At 41.0% G+C, this 9285-nt stretch overlaps 1 long non-coding RNA gene across 1 annotated transcript; it reads right to left on the reverse strand.

Moving 5' to 3' along the window:
• Positions 1 to 4982: 4982 nt before the first annotated feature.
• On the reverse strand, positions 4983 to 7026 carry LOC122465781. The gene is made up of 3 exons (XR_006290830.1): positions 6837 to 7026; positions 5720 to 5860; positions 4983 to 5524 (listed from the first exon to the last, which is right to left on the reverse strand). It is a non-coding gene; the product is annotated as an uncharacterized LOC122465781 (long non-coding RNA).
• Positions 7027 to 9285: the final 2259 nt, after the last annotated feature.

Genomic DNA, 9285 nt, shown 5'->3' on the forward strand with positions numbered 1-9285 from the left:
AAACCACCTAGCAGAGAGGAGGAGAAAACAAAAGAACGATGAAGACCACAGATGGTAGACAGAAAAAGTGCCCTATTTCTTTGTGAAGAGTGGTGGTGGAAGTTGAAAAAGACATAGGCCATTACTTCACTGCAACAGGTGTGTGTTTACACCAGCGTAGCTAACTCAAGATAGCTATCACTGTAAAATCCTAGTGGAGCCAAAGCACTGTCATTTTTACCTTGATGGAGCTAGTTGAGATCATCACAGGGAAGGGGGTAAGAGCATTGTCCCAGACTAGCTACACTCAGGTAAAAACTATCCATGCCTTGTCTCCTCTAGGATATTACTTCAGGATAGCTATCTTGGCATAAAAACACACCTTTTGGCAATGAAGATGTGGCACTGTCTAGACTAGGAAAAAAAGGTGTATTTTTAAAAATAAAGTTAGCTACCACAAAGTAGCTATCCTCATTTGAAATGCAACTTAGCACCAAATGTAGATGTCCTTTAGCACCGTAATACGTTGTTGACTAACCTCAATCTCTTTTCCTAATGTACACATTTCCTTAGGGTGTCTCCAGTTTGTCACACATAAGGCATGTGTACACTGGAGCTCAAGGTACAATTTTCAGCTGGGTAGTCCTACACTGCACTAGCTCGGATTGCCTGAAACTCTAAGTACTTATTCAGGTGACTGGCTTGGCCTGCTGTTTGCACTGCTGCAGCTACACTTCAGTTTTCAGTGTGCCAGCTCAATCAGAGCTACTATTGGTGTGTCTACTAACTTGAAATTACACCTCCAGCTCCAGTGTAGACATACACAGAGACCACTTTTGAAATTTTGGTCTTATACCAGGAGCGGGGAGAAGGTTCTTTGATCCTTTCTTTCCCTCAGTTATTCAACCTACAGGTGATGTGATTCTGTGCTTGCTGCTATCAATGTGCAAGATAAACTCCATAAGAAATCTGCAAAATTAGAGCATAGTTTGCTTACTAAAGTCTTTAAAGTTAGCAGAAAAGCAAACAAACCAGAAAGCCATTTCCCCAAGGAGAAAGGGGGAAAATTAAGTAAATTATTTTTACAGCTTCCTCTTAAATTACTAAATTATTAACAAGCATAGAAATTGGAAAGAAGCACCTTTTAAAAGGAAATCATTGGTGAGTTAAAATAATAGGGACTATAATTTATTTAGTTGTATACAGCACTGTATGTACAGAAAAGAAATAGTACTTCCTATTAATTTTTAAATCACTCTCTTTCCTTATTCACGGTCTTATTTTTCAATCTGTATCCTTTGTATGGAAGGTAAAATGTTGTCTGTTGTGTGATACAAAGCATTGGGAAGAGAAAGAAAAATAAAGTCAGTCAGGGCCTGATTGCGCTCCTGTGAAATTAATGGGCGTTCCATTGACTTCAAAGGGAGTAGGACATCAGAAAACAACTAGTGACTTTAGCTTCTGCCATTTGTCAAGAAAGCCAAATATTATACAAGTTTTATTTTGCACCAAGATTGCGAAGCCACTTTCTTTTTTTTTTTAAATATCTGTTTTAACAATAGCTCAAAAGTTGCTCATCATTTCCCCCTTTTTGGTTGTAACTTTGTCAGGTTGGACTCAGACCAAAAGGGAATGGTTATGGAAAGTTTGATCAAATATCTCTTCTAGTGCTTTTGAGTCCTGTGAGCAGGGAACCAGTATATTTTTCCAATGAAAAGTTTCTAGAAAATTATGTGTGCGCTTTATATATTTGCATTCAATTAAAAAACTATTGATGTTAAAACTTCAAATTGACCATGCGGCTAGTCCTCACTGAAGAAGTGTGGATGAAGAAAGTTTTAAATTACTTATCCGTAATTTTTTTAAAAGGTTTAAAACTTCATGGCTGAATAAATATAAAATAGGGTTCAGATCCAAAGCCTACTGATGTTAGTGAGAATCTTTCCACTGACTTCAGTGAACTTTGAATCAAGCCCCAGATTAAAATCACTAAGGCCCCAATCCTGCAAGCACTTATGCCCTTGCTTAACTTTAAGTACTTGAGTAATTTCATTGATTCAGACTACTCATACGCTTAAAGTTAAGCATGTGCATGAGTGTTTGGAGGATCACGGCCTAAGGGATAGATTGTTTGAACCACACAGCCTAACGTACTGTGGAGCTGCATAGCCTCAGGGAAGCTCAACGAAGCACTATGCCTTCACAGTATTGCCAACGCTTGTGATTTTATTGTGAGTCTTCCAATATTGGGTGGTTTTCTTAAAGCTCCAGCTCCTGGAATCAGGTGATTATGCAACAATCTCATTTTTAAATTAAAAAATAAGTTGTGGAGTAAAGCTTGAAAATGTAAATGCAAAAGGCTCAAAATCTGGAAGACAAATCAGAAGATCAACATTTGTTAATTTTGAAAATCTCATTGTTTTTAAGGCAAATTAATGAATTTGGGGGCCTGCCATGATTTTTGAATCCTTGAGTTAGGCAATACTCCCAGATTACACCAGTGTACAGGGGTAGTACACTTGCTGCTATACCCATTCATGGCGTGCAGCATATCCCCCTGCATGCCAGTCCTACCCTGGAGATCAGGCATGCCAGGGTCACCCTGCCTTGCCCTCTGGAACATCTTGCACCCCAGATGTGCACCGAGGAAGCAGTCCCTGCGTTCCCAGGTTCAGGGTGATAAGAGCCATTGTAAGTGCCTAAATACAGAGATTGGGGCCTTTGTTAATTAACATCTCTGTCTCAGTTTCCTCATCTGTTAAAGTGGAGCTCATGCTATTTACATACTGCATCTCCTTGCCTTGTGGGTTCCCATACCTTACCTCTTTCTTCCCTTTTCTTGTCTTTTTCTCCTGCAGTTCATGGGGGTAACTCTCCACCCCACTCTCAGATGTGGTCTGTGTTATTGTTAAAACTAAACAAGTCAGAGAGAGGCTATGAAGTGAATTAGCCTTGATGATGCAGTACACATTTTTCAATATAGGAAGACAAGCTAGTTGCATTCAAAAATGTTTCATGCCAAAACAGACATTGCAAAAGCAGTTGGCAAAACTCAGACTGACTACAAGGAACCAAAGGAAGTCAAAACCAATAAGATAATGATGCTATATTGAACAAAACAGAAAATTATTGGACTGTGAACACTGCTGCAACTATAAACATGAGCAGTGACCAGCACTTACAAACATTTCTGGAATGCTTATGGGATTTGTTTTCCTCATTAAAAACACTTTACATAAGCAAACCCAAAGGCTACTGAAATATCCACACTAAGCCAGGCAAATATAAGTCAGGAAATGTTAATCAGGCCTATTGATAGTTGTTAAAAAATAGGGAATGCCGTGGAGAGAACACTAGCAGGTGAATACCGTGTGGCACCACTTGCCTCCACTTCATTTTTGGAGTTAGATGTACGTATAGAATCTAAATGTGTTAATTTTTATCAGCGACCAAACATCCTAGATAAAGGTAACGTTTAGAACGGAGTTCCACGTACACTTGTCACAGCCACCCTCTTGGATCCCTCTGGAAAAAAAGGAATCTTCAGAACTCCTTAAAACTAACTGAAAATTCTGTTTTAATTTTAAAATGCTTCTTTGAGTCTTGCCCATGATTTGACCCCAAAATATTACTCCCAAAAACATGTCAAAGGGATAATACTTCAGACAAGTATTTGTCAGGCAAGTGGTCATGCCAGATTTGTGGAAGTATCTGCAATGTACAAAGAAAAAGTTATACTGGGGATATCTTCTGCAGGAATCATGAATATTCTATGGATATCTGAATAATCAACATCCAAGCAGAGGTGCTTGTCAGATCAGTATAGTCAGAATTGATTAAATCATGGTTGGTTTATCGGCATTGTCTGAGCATCCCACAGATTAAAGTAGAAACTAGTTTGATAGCACATGTGAACAAGATTTGACATTATTTTTAATCCTGATAAAAATGGATGTTTGCAAATGCATTTTGATTAACTAGACCTGACTTCGCCTTGATAAACATAATGGTATTTTAGAATTTTTAATGAGGTTCTCAGTACATTCATTCTATTTTTTGATATTCAGATATCTAGGGTGAAATCCTGGCTCTAATAAAAATTCTTATTGATTTTAATAAGGTAGGACTTCATCCATAATCTATAGGTATCTGGAAATAATGGGGCCAATTCTCCCTGCCAGGGCATCTACCATTGAAGTCAGTGGTAGATATATGGGTAGAACTGGATCTATTTCCTTTAACTCGATTTCAGAATCACAAAGCTTGTAATAAAATGGCAAGCACTATATAGTATGTTCTCAGTTCGGAGGCTAAAAAATTGATCTGCATCTCCTATGAACAATGGGCAAAAATTCTGCATGCATCATTCTGAAATTTTACCTTTCAGTGACTTTCTAATTGTCCCATTTTATTCCTTACCATTCAGACGAAGACAAGTCATAGATTCATAGATATCTAGGTGTATTTATAACTGTTCCCCAAACCAGGACACCTGAGGCAAGGATACCCCACAAAGAGAGTATTATGCCTGTCACTAAATCAAGTCATTGTTGAGCAGATTTTAAAATAAACCTAGTTATGTAGCTGCCAGGAATGAAGATAGCATAAATTTCAGTACGCCTGTCAAGTCATTAGTCATGTTTCCTTGTCCACAGCACAGTTGATGTCATTTTGAAAGTCCATTCAGTCAATGACTTGTAATTAAAACCTTCCCAAATAGGAGACTAGATAGTTTAGTAGTGTGCCAAGAATGGGATATAGAGCTTTTCACCTCTAGGTCACCGTTTGAATCCAGCCCAGGCTGGCTGTTACTGTGAGCATTTTGGTGACCTAATGTACTGTAAAGCCGGTGAAATGAAAGAGGTCAATAATGTAACAGGAATGGAGAGAGCGGGATACTTATAACCGCTAGAGATGTTGGTTTGGCAACTTAAGGTTGAGGTTGGGCGTATTACTCGGGGTAGCATGAGGAGCCTGCACGGACTCTGTTATACATGTTTTGTGGGTAAGAGTCTAATCTATTCTCCAGGAGTGTCAATTCCGCACTTTTCAGACTATCACCAGTAGTCATTTGACAGAGTTAACTAATGCAGCATTTTGCCACACAAGTGAAAAAAGGATTGCCTGGGGCTTATAAGGAGGCAGGAGGGAAGGTTGGTTTCTGACTGCTGGAAGGAAGGGCCAAATTAGGCCTCTTGACTAAGCGTAAGGTGCAATAGAGCCCCAATCTTCCCTCAGCATTCCCTCCCAATTTTATTAATTTCCCCTCTCACCACCTCTTCCTGCCCACTGCCTCAGACCCCAGGAGCTAACAGCAGGAGACGGTACAAACTGGGAAGGCAGGCCATAGGTGGAGGAAATCTGGCACAGAGTCCACAGTAGCTCCACAAAGATAGGTTCAGAGGAGGGGTACAGGGAACATGAAGCTCTGTGATTTCTACCAGAAGTCATCTTTTTCTCACCAGGAGGGAGACAGAAGAGTCCCAGGGGGCTGCAAGGAGTCTCATTCTGGAGCTGAGATGGAGTGGGTAGGTAGGTGGGCCTGCTGCAAAGGAAATGATCAGAAAGACAGATTAATTTGGTTCCCATCAGTCAGGTCAGCTGCCTTCGCCATGAAGGCAGGAACATTCCACCTCAGCATTCTAAGGGCTCAGAGAACCATTATTCTGCTGGCATATTAAGTCAGGACTGAGTAGCACAGATAGGGAAGTGCCATATCAAGCTATTATGCAATGCTCACCTTAACCAGAGGATGGACGCTGAATAGAAGTATGAATGAAGCCCATAACTGTTATGCCCACTGATGAAGAATTAAAAATGAGACCCACATTTGAGAAGTGACTGTGCCAGCCTCTTATCAAACATCCTGTGTCCAGATGCCCTAAAAGAGCAATAAAAAAGTGACTCTTTTGAGAAAAAGGAGGGACTCTCAGAGAGCGAGGGCCTACCTCAATGTGCATCTCTCCCTTGTCCCAGTAATCTTCACAGGACACACTAACTTGGCTTTTCTTCCATTAAATAAATAAGTGCACCTCAGACCAATTCCACCCTAAAAATAAGCAAGAGGTTTTCACTATTTTGCCATCAAGTCATTGCATAGTGCCCATTCTATTTGTTATAGAGCATAAAACAATTTGGGCAGGGACTAGATATTGCCCAATGTTTCTTACAGCACACCATCCATGGGGGATCAAATATATAACAACAAACAGAAATATTAGGGTGTTTGCATGATACCCTATCACATCCCATCACATCTTCGGGAATATCTGGCTGCAACTTAGGCTTCATCTACACAAGATGTCCATCCGTTCAATTAAATTGACTTAGTTCAATTGGTGAAAAACCCTACATGAACTCAGTCATTTTGGTTTAAGAGTGGATTGTTTCCATTTGATCTTAATCCTTTTTTTTTTTAAACAAAATTAAGTTCAACTAAAGTAAGCCATAATTAAACTGAAATAGGAGTGTCTACTGGTGTTGTACTGGTTTACTTAAATCAGTTTAAAAAATCATTGTTAATTAAACTGGTGTATGTGTGGAGACAAGATCTGACACACCAAACAGTAAAATAAAAAATATTAATGTTTAAAAGCTGCCCTTATACACCAAGGACAACTAAAGGGTATTTAATCTAGATTTTTTTGTATATATCCTAGGTATTGACAGATAGCTTTAACTGTGTTTCTTTACAGAGATTAGCAGCCATTTAAGAATCTGATATTGTTTTTGTTAGATACTGTATATAACGTAACGGCATTGTTTTGCATAGTGTCATTCAGAGTAGACAAACTGTGTGCAGCAGTACTACACATGATCCTAGTCCCCACAACAAGCCGATTCATTGTTTTACTCACTTGCCTTGCCAAGTGGGAAAGTCACAATGCTGTACTATTCCACCTCCTCTCAAAAATGTTCAGGGTGCTTGCTTCCCTGCCCCAGCTCCTTAGGGGCCTGCTTCTTCCATCCTGATCTCCTGGAGGGCTGGCCAATAGACCCTCTTCCCATACAGAGGCATTTTCATGGGTGTCTCTTGTCCTTTCTCTTCCTCCATCGGTAGAACCTTACAACTCCAGAGCTAGGGGGCAAGTGAAACAGATACACTGGGACTAGGAGCAGAATTTGTGATCCTCTTGCTGCAGAAAGAGGGAAGTTAAGCATACCAGCAGCCCAGCTACCCATCCGGGAACATGTGAGGAGAAAGGACCTGAAACTATCCTTCTTACCTGATAGCTTAACCCCAGGTGATCTAACAAGTACAGCTGGGCCCAAACTGAGTTGCCTGGTTGGACAAACTGCAGCAGACCTGCTGTTAAGACCAGCAGTAGGAGGGTACTTGCTGCCCAAAGCATTTACTAATGGGTGTATTAGCGTCTGCCACCTCTCATCTCCACTCCAGATAACATGGTTCTGAGCCTTGGCTCTGACTTCCGTTATGGCCACCCACATCCTAGTCCCTAACAGAATACTTCTGTGGGGATTTGTAGCGGGTCTGGCTGCTTCCCCTAAGAAGGAAGAAAGAATAATCATCTGAGTGACCTTTAAGCAATGAGCCAGAGAGCTGATATCTGATATTGTAGAAGGGGAAGAGAAGGCTAGTGGACATCCCTTGCCAAAAGAGAGAAGTCTCCAGACTGGTGGAGTGTGGGGAGGCTGTGACTATTGTGTAGAATGAAATGTGTCTGGAGACTCCTGGAGTCTATGTGAAGAGGTCATTCATATTCAGGAGGCTGAATATCATTAGAATTGTAGGAGCCCCAAACATGAGTATCATCGGAATCTGAATAATGCTGTATTTGCCTATCACTAATAGCAATCAAGTAGATGGCAGCTCTGGCTGGACAGAGATATAGCAAAATGGTTCTCATGGAAACCAGGTGAACAAATTGCATAGAAAATAGCTGAAGGGGACGTTGGAGGAAACTGAATAATAGTGACAGGTAGATGCTAATTAACAGTCAAAACTTAATTGAGATAAACAGCTGTTTTTTCACCACAGTTACTAGGAGTGAGTCAGGAAAAGTATGAAGATCAATAAGGATACACAATTGCTTTTTTGACACAGGAAAAATATGAGACAATGTTTAAAGTAGCAGGCACAGACAGAAACTAAAAGGGACTGAATAGGCAGGCAGGCGAAAAGAGAACTGAAGCAGAGAGACAGGATGACAAGCTAAAGAAGACTGGCTATGGAGAACCAATTACATAGGATATAGGGGGCTGAAGACAAATAGACAGGAAAGCTAATGGGAACTGGAGGAAAATAATACAGTCCTCATGCATAAAGAGAGAACCTACCAGGGCTGAGAACAGGGATGGGCCAATGTGTTCAGACTCTATTACAGTTGTCAAGAGCCTTGACTTGAATCTGGAACCACACCTGCACACATTTTCTACACACCTGCACACATTTTCTACTCTCTTCAAATCTTGTGTGGCGCTGAGCTTCTCTGGAGCCAGAGGTGTACGGTAAATACCCTTTGATGCAGGAGATTTCAATAATGAAGCCAGACTGGGGCCAGCAAAGTGAGTGCTAGATCTCCAGAGACCCAAACAATGAGTGGGTCAAGCAGAGCACAGGGGTGGGTCAAGGAGTTAATACACAGGACCAACAGGGAATGAGGGATGGGGACTAGGAAAAAAATTAGATCTCGAACAATCTAACTGAGTTGGGAGGAGCGGAGAATAAAATGAGACCTTAATGGGATGAGAGATTCTTCAAATAAGCTTTCCCAATTTTCTCCAAATCAAGCCCCTGAATTTTAGTCATCACCACCTGAGATGTAAACTCCTTGGCAGTGTGGGATCAGAGGGTCAGCATTTCAGGGTACATCTACACTTTGAGCTGGGGTATGTGACTCCCAGCACAAGAAGATCCCACACTAGCTCTGATTGAACTAGCATGCTAAAAATAGTGGGTAGCTGTGGTGGTGGGAGGGGCTAGTTGTCCCTAGCACATGCCTAGCATCTCAGCTAAGTACATACTCCGAGGAGCTAGATCCTCCAACTGCCATCATTACTTTCTATTTTTAGCACATTAGCTTGATCAGAGCTAGTGTGGGTATGGCTCCTCAGATGAGAATTACATGCCCAGCTCAAAATATAGGCTTACCCTCAGACCCATAAGTAGCTCTGTAGTTAGAAAGAGGACCCATCCAATGCAGAGAGAAACTAGCAGGAGTTCAAGAGGAAGAATGGTCTTGTACTAGCCTAGGACATCAGAGATGTGAGATCTATTCCTGGATCTACTACATGCTCTCTTTGTGACCTTTAGCAATCATTTAATCTCAGTGCCTCAGTTCCCCA

Source organism: Chelonia mydas, chromosome 5, assembly GCF_015237465.2.
Source record: "Chelonia mydas isolate rCheMyd1 chromosome 5, rCheMyd1.pri.v2, whole genome shotgun sequence".
In the NCBI taxonomy this organism is placed as follows: Eukaryota; Metazoa; Chordata; order Testudines; family Cheloniidae; genus Chelonia; species Chelonia mydas.